The sequence below is a fragment of the Arachis ipaensis genome, chromosome B1 (genome assembly GCF_059453495.1).
Source record: "Arachis ipaensis isolate K30076 ecotype BB chromosome B1, ASM5945349v1, whole genome shotgun sequence".
Taxonomy (NCBI): domain Eukaryota; kingdom Viridiplantae; phylum Streptophyta; class Magnoliopsida; order Fabales; family Fabaceae; genus Arachis; species Arachis ipaensis.
The window spans coordinates 122610953-122634411 of record NC_142436.1 but is presented as its reverse complement, the minus strand read 5'-3'; the positions used below and the strand labels follow the sequence as shown (position 1 = coordinate 122634411).

The 23459-nt window shown below is 38.2% G+C and overlaps 1 non-coding gene across 1 annotated transcript; it reads right to left on the bottom strand.

The window, feature by feature from the left end:
• Window positions 1–695: 695 nt before the first annotated feature.
• LOC148578198 (small nucleolar RNA R71) lies at window positions 696–799 on the bottom strand. The gene has a single exon (XR_015904718.1). It is a non-coding gene; the product is annotated as a small nucleolar RNA R71 (small nucleolar RNA).
• Between the last annotated feature and the right edge of the window lie 22660 nt (window positions 800–23459).

Sequence of the window (23459 nt, the reverse complement as noted above, 5' to 3'; positions counted from 1 at the left end):
CTCACCTCACATCTCTGCTCTCCTCACCCTTGTGTTTCTTTCCTTACATTACATTCTTTGTCCCCTTCCTTTCTTCCACTCACACAGGGACTTCTATACTGTGGTATAAAGGATCCCTATTATTATTATTATTTTTTCTGTGTCCTCTTCTTTGTCATATGAGCAGGGACAAAGAAAAAGGCATTCTTGTTGAAGCTGATCCAAAACCTGAAAGGACTCTGAAGAGAAAACTAAGAGAAGCTAAATTACAACAATCCAGAGACAACCTTATTAAAAATTTTGAACAAGTAAAGGAGATGGCAGCCAAACCCAACAACAATAATGCAAGGAGAATGCTTGGTGACTTTACTGCACCTAATTCCAATTTACATGGAAGAAGCATCTCCATTCCTACCATTGGAGCAAACAATTTTGAGCTGAAACCTCAGCTAGTTTCTCTAATGCAGCAGAACTGCAAGTTTCATGGACTTCCATCTGAAGATCCTTTTCAGTTCTTAACTGAATTCTTGCATATCTGTGATACTGTTAATACTAATGGAGTAGATCCTGAAGTCTACAGGCTCATGCTTCTCCCTTTTGCTGTAAGAGACAGAGCTAGAATATGGTTGGACTCTCAACCCAAAGACAGCCTGAACTCTTGGGATAAGCTGGTCACGGCTTTCTTAGCCAAGTTCTTTCCTCCTCAAAAGCTGAGCAAGCTTAGAGCTGATATTCAAACCTTCAGACAGAAAGAAGGTGAATCCCTCTATGAAGCTTGGGAAAGATACAAGCAGTTGACCAAAAAGTGTCATTCTGACATGCTTTCAGAATGGACCATCCTGGATATATTCTATGATGGTTTATCTGAGCTATCAAAGATGTCATTGGATACTTCTACAGGTGGATCCATTCACATAAAGAAAATGCCTGCAGAAGCTTAAGAACTCATTGACATGGTTGCTAATAACCAGTTTATGTACACTTCTGAGAGGAATCCTGTGAGTAATGGGACGCCTATGAAGAAAGGAGTTCTTGAAATTGATACTCTGAATGCCATATTGGCTCAGAATAAAATATTGACTCAGCAAGTCAATATGATTTCTCAGAGTCTGAATGGAATGCAAGCTGCATCCAACAGTACTCAAGAGGCATCTTCTGAGGAAGAAGCTTATGATCCTGAGAACCCTGCAATAGCAGAGGTAAATTACATGGGTGAACCATATGGAAACACCTATAATCCATCATGGAGAAATCATCCAAATCTCTCATGGAAGGATCAAAGGCCTCAACAAGGCTTTAATAATGGTGGAAGAAATAGGTTTAGCAATAGCAAGCTTTTTCCATCATCCACTCAGCAACAGACAGAGAATTCTGAGCAGAATCCATCTAGCTTAGCAAATTTAGTCTCTGATCTATCTAAGGCCACTGTGAGTTTCATGAATGAAACAAGGTCCTCCATTAGAAATTTGGAAGCACAAGTGGTCCAGGTGAGTAAAAGGATCACTGAAATTCCTCCTAGTACTCTCCCAAGCAATACAGAAGAGAATCCAAAAGGAGAGTGGAAGGCCATTGAATTAATTACCATGGCCGAACCCACAAGAGAGGAGAAGGATGTAAATCCCAAGGAGGAAGACCTCCTGGGACGTCCAGTGATCAATAAGGAGCTTCCCTCTGAGGAACCTAAGGAATCTGAGATTCATCTAGAGACCATAGAGATTCCATTGAACCTCCTTATGCCATTCATGAGCTCTGATGAGTACTCCTCTTCTGAAGAGAATGAGGATGTTATTGAAGAGCAAGCTGCCAAGTTCCTTGGTGCAATCATGAAGCTGAATGCCAAATTATTTGGTATTGAAACTTGGAAAGATGAACCTCCCTTGTTCACCAATGAACTAAGTGATCTGGATCAACTGACATTGCCTCAGAAGAGACAGGATCCTGGAAAGTTCATAATACCTTGTACCATAGGCACCATGATCTTTAAGGCTCTGTGTGACCTTGGTTCAGGAATAAACCTCATGCCCCTCTCTGTAATAGAGAAATTGGGAATCTATGGGGTGCAAGCTGCTAAAATCTCATTAGAGATGACAGACAATTCAAGAAAACAGGCTTATTGACAAGTAGAGGACGTGTTAGTAAAGGTTGAAGGCCTTTACATCCCTGCTGATTTCATAGTCCTGGATACTGGAAAGGAAGAGGATGAATCCATCATCCTAGGAAGACCTTTCCTAGCCACAGCAAGAGCTGTGATTGATGTGGACAGAGGAGAATTGATCCTTCAATTAAATAAGGACAACCTTGTGTTTACAACTCAAGGATCTCTCTCTGCATCCATGGAGAGGAAGCAGAAAAAACTTCTCTCAAAGCAGAGTCAACCAAAGCCCCCACAGTCAAACTCTAAGTTTGGTGTTGGGAGGCCACAACCAAACTCTAAGTTTGGTGTCAAACCCCCATATCCAAACTCTAAGTTTGGTGTTGGGAGGTCTCAACAAAGCTCTGCACATCTGTGAGGCTCCATGAGAGCCCACTGTCAAGCTATTGACATTAAAGAAGTGCTTGTTGGGAGGCAACCCAATGTTTATTTATCTAATTTTGTTTTTGTTTTTCATGTTTTCTTAGGTTCATGATCATGTGGAGTCACAAAATAAACGAAAAATTTAGAAACAGAATCAAAAACAGCGGAAGAAAAATAACACCCTGGAGGAAGCATCTGTCTGGCGTTCAACGCCAGAACAGAGCATGGTTCTGGCGCTAAACGCCCAAAATGGGCAGTATCTGGGCGCTGAACGCCAGAATTGCACCCTGGAGAAGAGCTAGCACTGAACGCCCAGAACAAGCATGGTTCTGGCGTTCAACGCCAGAAATGGGCAACAAATGGGCATTGAACGCCCAAAATGGGCACCAACCTAGCGCTGAACGCCCAGAGTTGTGTGCAAGGGCATTTTACATGCCTAATTTGGTGCAAGGTTGTAATTCCTTGAACACCTCAGGATCTGTGGACCCCACAGGATCATCTCAGGATCTGTGAATCTCACAGGATCCCCACCCACCTCACCCTCTCTCTCTCCATTCATGGTCTTCCCTTCTGTTTTCCATTCACCACTCACATCCATACACACATCCCTCTATCTCCTCCATATCTTCTTCTTCTTCATCTATTCTTTCTTCTCTTGCTTGAGGGCGAGCAATATTCTAAGTTTGGTGTGGTAAAAGCATAAGCTTTTTGTTTTTCCATTACCATTAATGGTACCTAAGGCCAGAGAAACCTCAAGAAAGAGGAAAGGGAAGACAAATGCTTCCACCTCTGAGCCATGGGAGATGGAAAGATTCATCTCACAAGCCCATCACTAAGAAAATGATGGAGCAAACAAGAGAGCACATTCATGAATCTCAACAGGCACATGAAGAAGCTCATCATCAAGAAATCCCTGAGATACATCAAGGGATGCACTTGCCTCCACAGAATTTTTGGGAGCAAATCAACACCTCCCTAGGAAAATTAAGTTCCAACATGGGACAATTAAGGGTGGAACATCAAGAACACTCCATCATCCTTCATGAAATAAGAGAAGATCAAAAAGCAATGAGGGAGGAGCAACAAAGACAAGGAAGAGACATAGAAGAGCTCAAGGACATCATTGGTTCCTCAAGAAGAAAACGCCACCATCACTAAGGTGGACTTATTCCTTGTTCTTACATTCTCTGTTTTTCGTTTTCTATGTTAAGTGCTTATCTGTGTTTGTGTCTTCATTACATGATCATTAGTAGTTAGTAACTATGTCTTAAAGTTATGAATGTCCTATGAATCCATCACCTCTCTTAAATGAAAAATGTTTTAATTCAAAAGAACAAGAAGTACATGAGTTTCGAATTTATCCGTGAACTTAGTTTAATTATATTGATGTGGTGACAATGCTTCTTGTTTTCTGAATGAATGCTTGAACAGTGCATATGTCTTTTGAAGTTGTTGTTTAAGAATGTTAAATATGTTGGCTCTTGAAAGAATGATGACAAGGAGACATGTTATTTGATAATCTGAAAAATCATAAAAATGATTCTTGAAGCAAGAAAAAGCAGCAAAGAACAAAGTTTGCAGAAAAAAAAAGAGAAAAAAAAATTAGCGAAAAAAAAAGAAAAAAAAGAAAAAGCAAGCAGAAAAAGCCAAAAGCTCTTAAAACCAAAAGGCAAGAGCAAAAAGCTAATGACCCTTAAAACCAAAAGGCAAGGGTAATAAAAAAGATCCCAAGGCTTTGAACATCAGTGGATAGGAGGGCCTAAAGGAATAAAATCCTGGCCTAAGCGGCTAAACCAAGCTGTCCCTAACCATGTGCTTGTGGCGTGTAGGTGTCAAGTGAAAACTTGAGACTGAGCGGTTAAAGTCAAGGTCCAAAGCAAAAGAAGAGTGTGCTTAAGAACCCTGGACACCTCTAATTGGGGACTTTAGCAAAGCTGAGTCACAATCTGAAAAGGTTCACCCAATTATGTGTCTGTGGCATTTATGTATCCGGTGGTAATACTGGAAAACAAAGTGCTTAGGGCCATGGCCAAGACTCATAAAATAGCTGTGTTCAAGAATCATCATACTGAACTAGGAGAATCAATAACACTATCTGAACTCTGAGTTCCTATAGGTGCCAATCATTCTGAACCTCAATGGATAAAGTGAGATGCCAAAACTATTCAAGAGGCAAAAAGCTACAAGTCCCGCTCATCTGATTGGAGCTATGTTTCATTGATAGTTTGGAATTTATAGTATATTCTCTTCTTTTTATCCTACTTGATTTTCAGTTGCTTGGGGACAAGCAACAATTTAAGTTTGGTGTTGTGATGAGCGGATAATTTATAGGCTTTTTGGCATTGTTTTTAGTATGTTTTTAGTGGAATCTGGCTACTTCTAGGGATGTTTTCATTAGTTTTTATGTTAAATTCACATTTCTGGACTTTACTATGAGTTTGTGTGTTTTTCTGTGATTTTAGGTATTTTCTGGCTGAAATTGAGGGACTTGAGCAAAAATCAGATTCAGAGGTTGAAGAAGGACTGCTGATGCTGTTGGATTCTGACCTCCCTGCACTTAAAATAGATTTTCGGGAGCTACAGAACTCAAAATGGCGCGCTTCTAATTGCATTAGAAAGTAGACATCCATGGATTTCCAGCAATATATAATAGTTCATACTTTGCCCAAGTTTAGATGACGCAAACTGGCGCTCAACGCCAGCTCTCTGCCTAATTCTAGCATCCAGCGCCAGAAACAAGTTGCAAAGTGGAGTTCAACGCCCAAACTGGCACAAAAGCTGGCGTTCAACTCCAAGAATGACCTCTCCATGTGTAGACTTCAAGCTCAGCCCAAGCACACACCAAGTGGGCCCCGGAAGTGGATTTATGCATCAATTACTTACTTCTGTAAACCCTAGTAGCTAGTTTATTATAAATAGGACCTTTTACTATTGTATTAGACATCTTTGGACGCCTGGTTCTTAGATCAGAGGGGCTGGCCTCTCGGCCATGCCTAAACCTTTCACTTATGTATTTTTAACGGTAGAGTTTCTACACTCCATAGATTAAGGTGTGGAGCTCTGCTGTTCCTCAAAGATTAATGCAAAGTACTACTATTTTTCTATTCAATTCATCTTATTTCGCTTCTAAGATATTCATTCGCACTTCAACCTGAATGTGATGAACGTGACAATCATCATCATTCCCTATGAACGCGTGCCTGACAACCACTTCCGTTCTACATTAGATTGAATGAGTATCTCTTAGATCTCTTAATCAGAATCTTCGTGGTATAAGCTAGATTGATGGCGGCATTCATGAGAGTCCGGAAAGTCTAAACCTTGTCCGTGGTATTCCGAGTAGGACTCTGGGATTGAATGACTGTGACGAACTCCAAACTCGCGAGTGCTGGGCGTAGTGACAGACGCAAAAGGATAGTAAATCCTATTCCAGTATGATCGAGAACCTCCAAGATGATTAGCCATGCAGTGACAGCGCATCAGACCATTTTCATAGAGAGGAATAGGATGCAACCAACGACAAGGGTGATGCCTCCAGACGATTAGCCGTGCTGTGACAGAGCATTTGGACCATTTTCCTGAGAGGATTGAAAGTAGCCATTGGCACCGGTGACATCCTTACATAAAGCCAGCCATAGAAAGGGGTAAGACTGATTGGATGAAGACAGCAGGAAAGCGGAGGTTCAGAGGAACGAATGCATCTCCATACGCTTATCTGAAATTCTCACCAGTGATTTACATAAGTATTTCTATCCTTCTTTTATTACTAAATCTCGAAAACTACATAACTGTTTTATATCCGCCTGACTGAGATTTACAAGGTGACCATAGCTTGCTTCATACCAACAATCTCCGTGGGATCGACCCTTACTCACGTAAGATTTATTACTTGGACGACCCAGTGCACTTGCTGGTTAGTTATGCGAAGTTGTGAAGATATGTTTAGACCATGGTTTTGTGCATCCGTTTTTGGTGCCATCGCCAGGGAATCAATTTCGAACAACAATTCACAACCTGAGTAACAATTTCGCATACCACACCATGACCTTTGAAGAAGGCTCTATGTGACCTGGGGTCAGGAATAAACCTCATGCCACTCTCTGTAATGGAGAAATTGGAAATCTTTGAGGTACAAGCTGCTAAAATCTCATTAGAGATGGCAGACAATTCCAGAAAACAGGCTTATGGACAAGTAGAGGACATGTTAGTAAAGGTTGAAGGCCTTTACATCCCTGCTGATTTCATAATCCTAAATACTGGGAAGGATGAGAATGAATCAATCATCCTTGGAAGACCCTTCCTAGCCACAGCAAGAGCTGTGATTGATGTTAACAGAGGTGAACTAGTCCTTCAATTGAATGAGGACTCCTTTGAGTTTAAAACTCAAGGACATCCTTCTGTAAACATGGAAAAGAGGCACAGTAAGCTTCTCTCAAAATAGAGTCAACCAGAGCTCCCACAGTCAAACTCTAAGTTTGGTGTTGGGAGGCCACAACCAAACTCTAAGTTTGGTGTTGAACTCCCATATCCAAACCCTAAGTTTGGTGTTGGGGAGTCTCAACAATGCTCTGAACATCTATGAGGCTCCATGAGAGCCCACTATCAAGCTATTGACATTAAAGAAGCGCTTGTTGGGAGGCAATCCAATTTTTATTTAATTATATTTTTTATTAGTTATATGTCTTCATAGGTTCATGATCATGTGGAGTCACAAAAACAACTGAAAAAATTGAAGAAAAATCAAAAACAGCAGAAGAGAAATCACACCCTGGAGGAAGGACTCACTGGCGTTTAAACGCCAGTAAGGAGCATCTGGCTGGCGTTCAACGCCAGAACAGAGCATGGATCTGGCATTGAACGCCAGAAACAAACATCTGGCTGGCGTTCAACGCCAGAAATATACTGCATCTGGGCGCTGAACGCCCAGAACAAGCATCAGTTCGGCATTTAAACGCCAAAATTGCATGCAAAGGCATTTTACATGCCTAATTGGTGCAGGGATGTAAATCCTTGACACCTCAGGATCTGTAGACCTCACAGGATCATCTCAGGATCTGTGGATCCCACAGGATCCCCACCTTCCCTCCTCATAATCCTAGTTTTTTCCACATCTTCTTCTTCATCTATTCTTTCTTCTCTTGCTCGAGGGCGAGCAAAATTCTAAGTTTGGTGTGGTAAAAGCATAAGCTTTTTGTTTTTCCATAACCATTGATGGCACCTAAGGCCAGAGAAACCTCTAGAAAAAGGAAAGGGAAGACAAAAGCCTCCACCCCCAAGTCATAGGAGATGGAGAGATTCATGTAAAGGGTCTATAGCTCAGTGGTAGAATATTTGACTGCAAATCAAGAGATCCCTGAGATACCTCAAGGGATACATTTTCCTCCACAGAATTTTTGGGAGCAAATCAACACCTCCCTAGGAGAATTAAGTTCCAACATGGGACAATTAAGGGTGGAACATCAAGAGCACTCCATCATCCTTCATGAAATTAGAGAAGATCAAAAAGCAATGAGGGAGGAGCAACAAAGACAAGGAAGAGACATAGAAGAGCTCAAGGACATCATTGGTTCCTCAAGAAGAAAACGCCACCATCACTAAGGTGGACTCATTCCTTGTTCTTAAATTCTCTGTTTTTTGTTTTTTTTATGTTAAGTGCTTATCCATGTTTGTGTCTTATTACATGATCATTAGTATTTAGTAACTATGTCTTAAAGTTATGAATGTCCTATGAATCCATCACCTCTCTTAAATAAAAATGTTTTAATTCAAAAGAACAAGAAGTACATGAGTTTCGAATTTATCCTTGAACTTAGTTTAATTATTTTGATGTGGTGACAATGCTTCTTGTTTTCTGAATGAATGCTTGAACAGTGCATATGTCTTTTGAAGTTGTTGTTCATGAATGTTAAATATGTTGGCTCTTGAAAGAATGATGACAAGGAGACATGTTATTTGATAATTTGAAAAATCATAAAAATGATTCTTGAAGCAAGAAAAAGCAGTGAATACAAAGCTTGCAAAAAAAATAGCGAAAAAAAATGGGAAAAAGAAAAAGCAAGCAGAAAAAGCCAAAAGCTCTTAAAACCAAAAGGCAAGAGCAAAAAGCCAATAACCCTTAAAACCAAAAGGCAAGGGTAAATAAAAGGATCCCAAGGCTTTGAGCATCAGTGGATAGGAGGGCCTAAATGAATAAAATCCTGGCCTAAGCGGCTAAACCAGGCTGTCCCTAACCATGTGCTTGTGGCGTGAAGGTGTCAAGTGAAAACTTGAGACTGAGCGGTTAAAGTCAAGGTCCAAAGCAAAAAAAGAGTGTGCTTAAGAACCCTGGACACCTCTAATTGGGGACTTTAGCAAAGCTGAGTCACAATCTGAAAAGGTTCACCCAATTATGTGTCTGGCATTTATGTATCCGGTGGTAATACTGGAAAACAAAGTGCTTAGGGCCACGGCCAAGACTCATAAAGTAGCTGTATTCAAGAATCAACATACTGAACTAGGAGAATCAATAACAGTATCTGAACTCTGAGTTCCTATAGATGCCAATCATTCTGAACCTCAATGGATAAAGTGAGATACCAAAACTATTCAAGAGGCAAAAAGCTACAAGTCCCGCTCATCTGATCGGAGCTATGTTTCATTGATAGTTTAGAATTTATAGTATATTCTCTTCTTTTTATCCTATTTGATTTTCAATTGCTTGGGGACAAGCAACAATTTAAGTTTGGTGTTGTGATGATCGGATAATTTATACGCTTTTTGGCATTGTTTTTAGTATGTTTTTAGTAGGATCTAGTTACTTTTAGGGATGTTTTTATTAGTTTTTATGTTAAATTCACATTTCTGGACTTTACTATGAGTTTGTGTGTTTTTCTGTGATTTTAGGTATTTTCTGGCTGAAATTGAGGGACTTGAGCAAAAATCAGATTCAGAGGTAGAAGAAGGACTGCTGATGCTGTTGGATTCTGACCTCCCTGCACTCAAAGTGGATTTTCTGGAGCTACAGAACTCAAAATGACACGCTTCCAATTGTGTTGGAATGTAGAGATCCAGGGCTTTCCAGCAATATATAATAATCCATACTTTGGCCGAGTTTAGATGACACAAAAGGGCGTTGAACGCCAGTTCTACACTGTAGTCTGGAGTTAAAAGCCAGAAACACGTCACGAACCAGAGTTGAACGCCAGAAACACGTTAAAACTTGGCGTTCAACTCCAGAAAGAGCTTCTGCACGTGTAACATTCAAGCTCAGCCCAAGCACACACCAAGTGGGCCCTGGAAGTGGATTTATGCATCAATTACTTACTTCTGTAAACCCTAGTAACTAGTTTAGTATAAATAGGACTTTTTACTATTGTATTAGACATCTTGGGACGTTTAGTGTTTAGACCTTCATGGGGGCTGGCCATTCGGCCATGCCTGGACCATTATTACTTATGTATTTTCAAACGGTAGAGTTTATGCACTCCATAGATTAAGGTGTGGAGCTCTGCTGTTCCTCACGAATTAATGCAAAGTACTACTATTTTTCTATTCAATTCAACTTATTCCTCTTCTAAGATATTCATTCGCACTTCAATATGAATGTGATGAACGTGACAATCATCATCATTCCCCTATGAACGCGTGCCTGACAACCACTTCCGTTCCACCTTAGATTGAATGAATATCTCTTGGATCTCTTAATCAGAACCTTCGTGGTATAAGCTAGATTGATGGCGGCATTCATGAGAATCCGGAAAGTCTAAACCTTGTCTGTGGTATTCCGAGTAGGATTCAGGGATTGAATGACTGTGACGAACTTCAAACTCGCGAGTGCTGGGCGTAGTGACAGACGCAAAAGGATAGTAAATCCTATTCCAGTATAATCGAGAACCTCCAGATGATTAGCCATGCAGTGACAGCGCATCGGACCATTTTCACAGAGAGGATGGGATGTAGCCATTGACAACGGTGATGCCCTTACATAAAGTTTGCCCTGGAAAGGAGTAAGACTGATTGGATGAAGACAGTGGGAAAGCAGGGATTCAGAGGAACGCAAGCATCTCTATACGCTTATCTGAAATTCTCACCAATGATATACATAAGTATTTCTATCTTTATTTTCTATTTATTTATTATTAATTTTCGAAAACTCCATAACCATTTGATATCCGCCTGACTGAGATTTACAAGGTGACCATAGCTTGCTTCAAGCCGACAATCTCCGTGGGATCGACCCTTACTCACGTAAGGTTTTATTACTTGGACGACCCAGTGCACTTGCTGGTTAGTTGTGCGAAGTTGTGAAGTTATGTTTGGACCATGATATTGTGCACCACTTTGTTGGCGCCATTGCCAGGGAGAGAATGAACAACAAATTTTACAACCTCAGAGTAACAATTTCGCATACCACAATACAAAGTGGAAAAATTTGGGCAAATAGGTTAAAGAAACATTTGATTTATAAAGTATGTATGTTAGGTGAGATCTTAAATTAATCAAGGGTTCACTTATTAGCTCACTTAGCCCTATACATATACCCTTACCTTTACCTTGGCCCCATTACAACCTTGGATAAGACCTCATGATTTTTGTATGTTTGTATTCTATAATTGTTGATTGGTTAGATGAAGAACAAAGTTATAGAAAGTAAGGATAGAAAAAGAATAGAGTGATTAACCCAATAAACACTGAGTGACTAGAGAGTAAACACAAAATCCAGTGAGGGTTCAATAGCTCATCACCATATATCTCTGCTTAAAATTGTTAATTGTCTTGCAAGTTTGTGAAATATTTTTTTTCCCATCTCAATTGTAAAAGTGCTTTAACATTATCTAAATTTTGGCTATGCATATTTGATTTCTTGAGGATATGAATTAATTTAACTACATGTAAGCTTTATATACAAGTGAATAACAATTAGAATTGCATGATTCATTTAGGTAGTTGCATTTAGAATAGATTGCATTGCATGAGATTCCACCACTTTAACCTTACCTTACGCTTTATCTTGGATATAGCATGAGGACATGCTATTGTTTAAGTGTGGGGAGGTTGATAAACCCATATTTTATGATATATTTTGTGCTCAATTTAAGTGATTTACTCAACCCTTCACCCATTTATTCATGTAAAATTGCATGGTTTTACTTTTCCTTCCTTATTATGTGATGTATGTGAAAATCATGTTTCCTATGCTTTAAAAATAATTATTTTAATTACCTTTATTACCATTCGATGCTCAGATCTCCTAAGGCAAGAATGACTTAAAGGATGGAAAGAAAACATACAAAAATGGAAGGAAAGCACAAAATGGAGTTTTTGAAGAAACTGGCAGCGACGCGAACGCATGGACGACGCGGCCGCATGCCCAGCGCGAAAAGGCAGAGACGCAAACGCGTGACTGACGCAGACGCGTGCCTTGAGCAGAGTACAGATGATGCGTATGCATGACCGAAGCGAACGCGTGACAAGGAAAACTCCCAAATGACGCGACCGCGTGACCCACACGGACGTGTGATAGACGCCACGTGCAGAAAAAGCAGAAAATGCTACCAGCAATTTCTGAAGCCCTTTTTGGCCCAGATCCAAGTCCAGAAAACACAGATTAGAGGTTATACAGTGGGGGAATGCATCCATTCAGCGGGAGCTCTCGAATAATTCACTTTTCACAATTTAGATGTAGTTTTTAGAGAGAGAGGTTCTCTCTTCTCTCTTAGGTTTTAGATTTAGGATTTCTCTTAAAGGAATTAGGATTTCTTATTATTTCAATTTAGTATTTCAACTTCCTATCAGGTTCAATATTTCTTTTACTTTATATTTCTCTTTTACTTTCAGATACTTCAATGCTATCCTTTAATTACTTATGTTGCCAAATTGGCTTATGAATTCTCTATGTTTAGATTGATTTTCTCTTATTAATGCAATTGAGGTATTTCAGATTTATAATTCTTATTTAGCTTTTTATATTCTTGGCTTTAATTGATTAACTGGAGGCTCTTGAGTTATCAACTTCGTGATTGATTGTTATGTCGGCTAATTGACTGGAATTCCACTAACTCTAGTCTTTCCTTAGGAGTTGGCTAGGACTTGGGAATCTAACTAATTAGTTCACTTGACTTTTCCTTGCTTTCGTAAAGGTTAACTAAGTGGGATTAACTTCAATTCTCATAAGAGTAACTAGGATAGGACTTCCGAATTTTCATACCTTGCCAAGAGTTTATTTTACAATTATTTATTTATTTTACTTGTCATTTAAATTACTTGTTCCTTATTTTCAAAACCCCCAATTTACAAAACTCATAACCAATAATAAGAACACCTCCCTGCAGTTCCTTGAGAAGACGACCCGAAGTTTAAATACTTTGATTATCAATTTTAAATGGGTTTGTTACTTGTGACAACCAAAATGTTTGTACGAAAGGATTTCCTGTTGGTTTAGAAGCTATACTTACAACGCGATCATATTTTTAGATTTCTTTACCGATAGAAAAACCGATCGTCAGTCGCGCTCCTCCTCTCGTCACTGGCCCGCATCTCCCACCTCAACATTGCGCGATCTCTCTCTCTCCTCTGGGCTCTCTCCTCTGCAACGGGAAAGGCAGCGACAGCCCGGCTCCTCATGCGTGGCGGTCCGGCACGGTGACAGCGCGACAGAGGCTCCCTCCTCCTCTGCCTTTCGCACGACTCCTCCTTCTGCCCTGAATGGCACCGGTGACGTCCTTCCTCTTCGGCGACAAGGACGACAGCTATAAGCCGTGACCTTCTCACCCGCAGGCAACCCCTCTTCTTCGGCGTTGGTGGCAGGGATGGCAGGACGCGACGGCGACAGTGGCGTTAGGCCGACGACGCCCTTCCTTCCTCTCTTTCCCTCCTTCTGGCCCAGTTTCCCCCCTTTCTGATTTCTGTTTCTTCTCTGAGGTTGTCGTGTTGCAGGTTTGCTGAAGGGAAGAAGAAAGGGTGGCGGCTGTAAGGAGGTTTGCAGCGCTGAATCAGGGACTGAGGGTGTGTTACACCGAAGGGGATGAAGCAGGGGTGGAGGTGTGGCTGCGCTTTGATGTGAGAAAGGGGAAGTGTTGCTGCTGCTGGGCTTAGGGGAACCGGGTAACTGGGTTAGGGTTTTAGGGTTAGGGTTTTTGAGTAAAATTAAGCTTAGGGACAATTCGATAATTTCAAATAAAATTGGGAATAATATAGTAATTGAAACCCAAATTAAATCCAACACTAGTTATATATAGAAAAATACTATTTTGCTCATCAATTTTACAAATTATTTTCAATAAAATGCCCAAATCTAAAAATTAGAAATAATATAATTAATTTCTCTATTTTCCAAAACAGCAGTATTAACATGTTAAAAATATTAATTATTTAGTCCAAATCATATAAAATCTTTATTATTTCACAACTACCAACTTTATAATTTAAATATAGAAAATAATCCAATAATTATAAAATTGGATAATAAATCCTAATTTATTTCAAATTCAATTAATCGAAACTTGCTCTAATTTTCTTTAATAAAGAAATTTCTGAAATTAAGGCTACATAAATATTGAATTTGAAATTAGCTCATGGTAACCCTTCTTCAAAAGTTCTGGGTCTTACACTCTGTGAGGCGTTTGGGCTATAGTTTCGCGTGTCGAGGTAGGGGCTTTTTCCGAAAACTATGTTTTATATATTGGAATTATTACATATGGATACTGATGTGAGACATGGTATATTTGGTGATTGTATCAGTCTTATGTATTGTTTAGTTGACTTGAATGATTATGAATGTTTATTTGACTGGATTGTTGTGCGGTTTTGTGAAACGGAATGTTTTTGAAGTCGATTATTTTAAAGATTTGAGTTCGAGTTTAATCCATTGGGAATTGTTTTGAGTTGAGTTGATTTTCTTAATAAAACAAAAAATAGAATACTCTTTTGGATTCAGCCTGGTTTGCTTTAATTGATTCGGTTTTGATAAATGAATTGTTGTTGAACTGTTTCTTTAAAGCTTTGGAAATGAGTTTAATCGGCTGATAATGATTTGGTTTTGAAACGGTTTCCTTGAAATATGAAAATGAAGTGACTGTTGGATTTAGCTTGCCCTTGAACTGATTTTGTATTTCGACCATTGAAAAGGATTGTGGAACGGTTTTGTTGGGACCGGAACCAGGTGGCAAAGTCCAATTTTAGGGGAGGTGCTGCCGAAATTCCGGCAGGATCTAGGACCTTATTGAAATGTTGTCTGGGAAAAATTATGAGTTAAAGACTTTTACTATTTTATTTGAATTATCAAGAAAGGGATGATTCATGCTTTTAAAGTGAATTATTAAAGAGGAAATTGTGATCTAGTCTTGTTTCTTAAGAAAAGCATTGTATCTCTTTTGGGAGAAAGTTATTTAGATGAAACTTATGTTTTAAATCTGGTTTAAATGTGAAAAGGGCTATGTCCTTGAATTTGACTTGAGGGTTTCAATTGGAAGAGTTTCAGTGACTTTGAAAGAACCTAAACATCTATTGACAAGTTTCATTTTAAGATATTCTGGGAAAAGTTTTAAGTACTCTTTGAATTCTGAATTTTTGCAAGACAAACAATTTTGAGCAGTTTGAAACACTTTAGAATTTGTCATGGGGTTGAAGCTGGTTTTGCTTAAGTAAAGGAAACAACTTTGAAAGGAATAAATGATTACGTGACTCGGTTTGACTTAGATCTTATTTTATTTCTCAAATCAGGAAGCCAAGGTTTTAATGATTTTTAAGTGAATTTGAGGAAATGAATTATGTTATTCTCCCCTAAAGACTTGAGACTCTGCCGAGGAACTTTTGTTGTAAAATTCCGTTGTTGGATGGATGATTTTAAATATTTCAAAATGAATCTTTAACCTTCCATGGTTTTGGAAGTTTTGGAAAGAGGATGCCGAGAGTGGCTTTGTTTTTAAAAGGGGAACTTACTTTGAGTAAAAAGGGCTTATGAGCCTGAGATGATTTAAGAAATAAGAACTTTAAAGCCAAGGCTGAAAAGAGTTGAAATTTGATTTCAAAGCGAAGTGAATTGAGAAAAAGTGATTTATGGCTTTGAATAATGATTTTATGAATTTGATGATGTTGGATGGTGGAAGTGCTATTTTGTTATGAGCCGGAATGGCTGTGTATGATTATGAATTTTGGCTGGTTCTGGATTGAACTATGAGCCGGATGGCTGACTATGAGTCATGAATTTAAGCCGGATGGTTGAAATGAATGTTGATTTATGGCTGAGAATAAATGCATATATGCTGAGATATTGATATTGTGATTTTGCACTTTCAATTATCTGAGATACGAGTTTCCCTGGGTAGTAGCAGTGGCTAGCCACCATATGCTCCAGGTTGAGATTTGATACTCTACTGACCCTATGTCGTAAGTGTGGCCGGGCACTGTGAAAGTCTCGGATGAGCTCACCCCTGTGAATATACACCAGTGAGGGTATTGGATATAGATTATGATTATGTTCACGATGATGATCGAGAATAACTTGAGTTGGGGATGGACGACAGAGGGACAGTCCAATGGTTAGCTACCAGGACTTGTCGAGTTGGCTATATAACCGACAGATGATATCATCAGTCACTAGGACAGGCATGCATCATATGCATCTATGTAACATTGTTTGGGTGTGCATATTGTACTTGGGTTTCCTTTGTGATTACTTGTGATTATCTACTAATTATTCTACTTGCAGTAACTATTTGTTTGTGCTTGAACTTTTCTACCTGTGTTTGTGACTGGGATTCTATTGGACCGTGGTGATTGGTTGTTGGTTGGACTGTTTAGGCCTGGGGCCGTGGTTGATCATGATTTGGGCCGAAGGCCATGTTGGTTGGTGTTTCTGATTTGAAAAAGTATGAAAGACTAATTTGGTTCAGCTTAAATATACCTTTTGAAAGGCCTTTGAGTATTTAAGAATTGAACAGTTCCTCTTTCAGAAAAGATTTCAGATTTCTCTTTTATAATCAACTGTTGTTTTGAAAAGATGCATAAGGCGGTTATCAATCAATGTAACGATTTTATCTCTCGCATCCTATTATAGTAATTCTGCAACCCTACAGTGAGGACCCTTTCGAGGATGATGTTTTCACCCCCCTACAAATTTCCCATTTCAGGATATGGACGCAGAAGTCACGAAGAGCTTATTTAGTTGTTGTTGAGATGCTCTGTATTGCTTTAGTTATTGTTTATTGTTCCGTCGCCTTTATCTTTATACATTTTGTAAGAGGGATAGGAATTGTATTGGGTAATACTTATAATATATATACTCTTTGTGAGTTTTTGTAAGTTGTATGGTATGTATGGATGTATGTTACCGAACGAAAGTATTTTTGAAGCGGTACTGCGGTTTAAAATTTTAAACAGGCTCATATTTTAGTAGTAAATAGTATAGGAGTCGTCGTAACACGAATAGTCATAACAATAATAAATATATAGTCCCGTGTACTAATACTAACAACAACAACAACACTACACACAACAATAATATATAATAATAATAGTAGTATTTAATAATAATAATAATAATAATAATAATAATAATAATAATAATATATAGTCATAACAATAATAAATATATAGTCCCGTGTACTAATACTAACAACAACAACAACACTATACACAACAATAATATATAATAATAGTAGTAGTATTTAATAATAGTAACAACAAATAATAATAATAATAATAATAATAATAATAATAATAATAATAATAATAGTATTTCTAGGTAACTTTCTATAGGGGCTTTTTTTTTAATATTAAAACGCAAGTTGCATTTTATTTTTATTTTTTTATTTCTAACAAAATGCAAGCTGTGTTTTGCAAGACTATAAATTTGTAAGTTCATAATTTTACATAATACACCATGATATAATATGTGAATAACATCATTTTTTTATTTTTAAATTATTTTCTGTCATTTTAAAGTCATTAATAAATTACCTATTTTTTTATTGTTAGTAATTACTAAATATCAATAAAATATTTTTAAAATAGTTTTTATTAACCTTTGTTGATTAGGCTTATTTTGGTCTTTAAAACTGTTGTTGAAAATTAAATCAAAATCATTTCTATCATTTTTTTGTTTTCAAAATCATTCGTAATGCTATAATTATTTTTAAGAATTTAATTTTGATATACTTGTGAAATATTTTATATAATTATACAATTACATCTGTTTTTTTAGATAATTATTTACATGATCAATATAAAAAGTAATTATTTTTGTTGATATAATATTATGTAATTATTTATATGTGTAAAATTACTTTACACTAATAATATATTAAAATTAAATTTTACTTTTAAAATGATTATTTTCTATGAAGTTTAGACCAAATTATCTATGATAAAATAAAGTTCTATCAATAAATTTTCACTAACAATTTTAAAGATCAAAACATTACATAACTCTAGATATTAAATAACTAAGTTGTTATTTTAATCTAGAAACAATAATTAGAGTCCATATGAGAAGTAGCAAAAACTATTTTTTTTAACTTTTGGATTATGAAAAGTTATATTATGCGTGTTTGGTATCATTTTTGAGAAATACTTTTAATTTTTCAAAAAGTTAATTGAGAGCTTTTGAAAATGTAGAAAAATATAACTTCTTCTTTCTCAAAAATGATTTTACTACTCTCATTAAAAAAATTTGACTTCAAAATAAAAGAGACTATTGTGCTACTTTCATTCTTGACTTGGTGAAAAATATTTCATGTTTTTATTGAAAATATTGGCCTTCCACCACAATTTTCATGCAATATTCTACGTGCTAGAATTATTGGCCTTCTACAACCATTTTCACGCAATATTTTATCTGCTGAAAGTACTGACCCTCCACCACCATTTTTATACAATGTTCCATCTGAACCTATGCGGCATATGTTCCTTTCAGAAATTTTTTTTTATCATTCTATCACACTATTTTTATTATTAAATTTGTATTTAATATTGTGTGTGGTATAAAATCTCAGTGATTAAGTTTTGTAAAATCAACATTCAATATTGAAAAGTGTAAAATCCGGTTAATTAATGACTAATTAATCTATAAATTAAAATTTATTCTAGAAAATTAGAAATATGATTTTTATGGCATAATATGATAAATAAAATTAAAACGAGAATTTTAATACAAATTTTAAAAAAATCGGCCCAAGATTGGGCCAAACGGGCCAAACCGGACCCATATTGGGCTCTTGGCCAAACCCTAACCCATTAGAACAAAAGAGCACAGCTCTTCCTCTTCTTCCTCAAAGCCAAACACATTGAAATATGCAAGGAAAGGGGGAAGAATACTCTTCCAAAGTTCTAAACTTTACTTGATCTTCAAATTATCATATCATTTGATTCAGAGCTCCGATTGCCGCACTGTTTGCGGCCACGCGACCACGTTGCCGAGCTCTACAAATCCCACAACTTTGTTCTTGAGGTAAGCCACGATTTTCTCTCTGAAATTCCAGCCTTAATTTCAAAATTTTGGGTAAAAAATATTGAGATTTGTGAGTTTTTGATGTTATAAGATTCAACTAGCTTGAAGGAGAGGATTAATCTTATCTCCTTGATCCTTGGGTGTAGTAAGATTCTCAACCCTAGTGGAATTTATTGGTTTATGATGTTCGGGTATTGAGTGGGTATGTTTAAATGTGGTATTGTGTTTTAGGTAGTGCATATATGTATGTTGGGACTTGATTGAAGTCTTGGAAAGCTTGAAAAAAGGGCTTTTGTGTACTAAAAATTTGTTCTTGGAGGTGTTGAAGCCTTGAGAGCTTGTAAAAAAGTGATTTGGAGGTGTTCCAGGTTGAGCGAGAAATCGGCCAAGGTATGGTTTCGGTTTTCTGTATCTAAAATGTAATGTGGTGTGAAAACTTAGGCTAGAGATCCTAAGATAGGATTTGAACTATTGATGTTGTTGATTGGTTGAGATGAATTGTGCTGTTATGTATGTGTTTAGTGGATTTTGGATGTTTTGATGGTATGATGTATGAGAGATATGTATGTTTTGATATATGCTTAATTATTGGTTGAGATTGAATTGTAGGTGAAACCATATTTATAGTGAGGATGATATTGATTCTATGTATTGATGGTTGATGGAATTTGTAAGACCCGGTTAATTAATGGTTAATTAACCCATAAATGAGAATTTATTCTAGAAAGCCAAAAATGTTATTTTTATAGCTAAATGTGATAGAGGAAATTGAGACGAGAATTTCGGTACCAATTTTATAGAAATCGGACCAAGATTGGACCGAATGGGCCAAACCGGACCAACCGGACCCAAAGTGGGCCCTTGGCCCAACATAACTAAACCAAAACCCTAGTTTTCAGCACTCTCTCTCCTCACACAACACCAAAACACGCTGAAAATTGAGATGGAAGGGGGAAGAACACTCTCTCAACTTCCTTCTCTCACTTGATCTTCAAACCACCATAACTTTTGATCTAGAGCTCCGATTGCCGCTCCGTTTGCGGCCACGCGTTCACCGCGGAGAGCTCTACAAAACCCATACAATCAATCTTGAGGTAATCCACATTTTACTGTTCGAAATTCCAGCCCTTGATTTCGAGTTTCATGAGCAAAAATGTTGAGATTTTGGGTTCTTTGATGTTATAGGACCCAACTCTCTTGAAGGAGAAGGTTAATCTTGTCTCCTTGGACCTTGGGTGTGGTAAGATTCTCAACCCTAGTATAATTTGTTGTTCTATGATGTTTGGGTATTGAGATGTTGTGTATGGGTATGATGATTGTGGCTTAGGTTGTGTATATGTGAATATTGGAGCTTGATTGGTGATTTTGGAAAGCTTGGAAGAGGGTTTTGTGTGATAAAATCTGTTCTTGGAGGTGTTGATACCTTGAGAGCTTGTGGACAAGTGGTTTGGAAGTGCTCCGGTTGAGCTTGGGGAATCGGCTAAGGTATGGTTTTGGTTTCCCGTATCTAATATGTAATGTGGTAGGAAATACTTAGGCTAGAGGCCCTAAGATAGGCATTGAATTATTGGTGTTGTTGAATGGTTGAAATATATGATGTGTTCATATATGTGATTATGAATATTGATGCCTTGATTGTGTGAAATATGAGAAATGCATGTTGTGATATATGCTTGATGGATGATTGAGGTTGAATTGATGGGTGGTACCATGTTGATGGTGAGTATGATATTGATTATGTATAATGATGGTTAATTGGAAATGGTATTATTAGAAATTGGGATGAGGAAGGATGTATGACATGATATTGTGTTTGTCCTTTAGCCATTTGATTGAGAAGTGTTAAAATGGTTGGATGTGGTTTTGGAAACCTTGGTAAAGTGTCAATGTGTGAGTTGAGGATGGCTTGTTGTTGATTTTGGTACATTTTGAATGATTTCAAAGAGAAGGGTTGAAATTGGCATGTTTGATTGATTTTGAAAAGAGTTGAAAGTGGCTTGTTTTGAAAATGGCACCTTGTGGTTTTGTATGAAAACATGGTTTTTGGGCATACTTTGACGGGACATAACTTGGACTACGGATCTCTGATTTGTGCCAAATCTGTTTAGAAATGAAATTGGATCCGGGATGTCCATGCCGTTCGAAGAACGGGTGAAAAACGATTTAAAATGAGGAAGTTATGTCCGTCGGAAGATTGGGGTTTGAATCTGTAAATTCTGCAGCTTTTAACTTAGAAAATTTTTAGCAGAATGACCCCTCGCGCGTAGGCGCACTTGGTGCGTACGCGCCGTTCTTCGAGAAAGCGCCATCCACGCGTGCGCGTACGCGTGGACCTGTTTTCATCCCAAAGTTGATTTTTGAGTTTTAAAAGCCAAATTTCATACTTCTAAGCCTCCGATCTCACCACTTATGTCTTAAATCATTATGATATGCCTAGCATGAGAAAAAGGGCTAGTGAATGTGGTAACTTGCGAGTGAAGCAAGGGAAAAATGAATGATCATTGATGATCAAAGATGATTATGTGAGATGCGGAGAATGGCGGTGGAAGTGCTTGTTGTGCCATGGGCCGAAGGGCCGTAATTGTTAATGAATTGGCTGGTTATGGATTTAACCGTGAGCCGGATGGCTAGATTATTGCCGTGTTACGGCGGAGCCATGTTTATGGCCAAGTATAAATGCATATATGATGTTGATTGAATTGTGAAGGTTTGCACTTCTACCATTGGAGATGAGGGTTTCCCTGGGTAGTAGCAATGGCTAGCCACCATGTGCTCCAGGTTGAGACTCGAAGCTCTTTTGACCCTATGTTGTAAGTGTGGCCGGGCACTGTGAAAGGCCCGGATGAGCTCGCCCCCATAAATATTCACCAGTGATGGTGATGGATAAATATTCACCAGTGAGGGTGATGGATATGGATCATGATTATGATCAAGTTTATGATGAGTATAACTCGAGTTGGGGATGCACGACAGAGGGACAGTCCAATGGCTAGCTACCAGGACTTGTCGGGTTGGCTCTATAACCGACAGATGATATCATCAGCCACTAGGGACAGGCATGCATCATAAGCATATTACATGAATTGTTTGAGATTGCCTATTTGACTGCATATTACTTGCTAATTGCCTAAATGCCTTATCTGTTCCTATTTGTAAATCTCTTGTCTGATATAACTGTGTTTGCTATATTATACTCCTGCTGGTGGTTGGGAGGTCTGAAGGAATTGGAAAGGGAAGTATTAGTTAGACTGAAGAATCTTTAGTCAGTTGCCACTTACGGTTTAGCTTGTTTATAAGCTTTGATATTATCTGGAGGAAGTTCTAGGATTGCCTTCGGCTTTCCTCTATTATTATGTATTATATATGTGGAAGCTGTTACCGTACTGGGGACCTCTGGTTCTCACCCATGCGGATTTTGTGGTTTTCAGATGCAGGACGCGAGGCTTCTCGTTGAGGCATGCTGGGGACTTCTGGATTAGCGAAGATTCTTGTTCTCGGGACTCTATCTTGATTTATATATCTTGTTTAGATACTTTTATCTCCATTAAATAATACAAACTGTGATGACTCCTTCTAGAGGGGATTTTGGAGATTAGGTTTTCGGTATTTGTGTCCCTTTGGGTTTTCCTTGGGGTTTTCCTTATTTTATCATATGTATATATTACTATGCTCGGACCGGTATCTTCGCAACCGGATTTTGAGTCTTGATATTCCTGTTTTTGGCACTCTTTGTATACATATGATCTTGCGTTAGCTTATCCTTTGCTCGTTGTGTTAGTGATCGGAGTGTTGCGCTTTCGAGTTGCGGTTTTTGTTTACCCCTTTTTTTTACAAGGCTCCTAGTTATAATCAATCATTCATACTACTATACGTACTAAATTTTTGTTTTAGAGGTCGTAATACCTTGCCATCTCTGAATTATGACTTAAGCATAAGTCTCTGTATGGTAGGGTGTTACATTATGGTATCAGAGCAGTTCGTTCCTGTAGAGCCTGAGGAATGGACTGACTATGCTTCTGTGCATTCTCTGTATGTGTGTTATGTGCTGTTAGTATATCTACTTGATATAGTTGGCATAAACGTTCATGAGCATGCATTTGGGACTTTAAAGTACTAAACTTCCGATATTGAGACTGATCAACTTAATATCGATTGTTTGGTGTGTATAGGAACCAGATGGCGCCTCGTGGACGCGGTAGAGGCCGTGGGAGAGGTCGTACTAATGCTCGTGCGCCGGAGACTAACTCTAATGACCCGGTGAACTTTATGATTGCGTTGGAGAATATGGCTGCTGCTATGCAAGCCACTGCTGAGGCTCTTGGTCAACAGATGAACAACCATGGTAATGACGGAGGTGGAGTTCAGGGCCCGATGACACTGGCAAACTTTTTGAAGGTTAATCCACCTAAGTTCAAGGGAACTACTAGCCCGACTGAGGCCGATACATGGTTTCAGGCTATAGAGCGAGCACTGCAAGCACAAGTGGTACCTGAAGGACAGCGTGTCGAGTTCGCTACCTATATGCTCACAGGTGAAGCG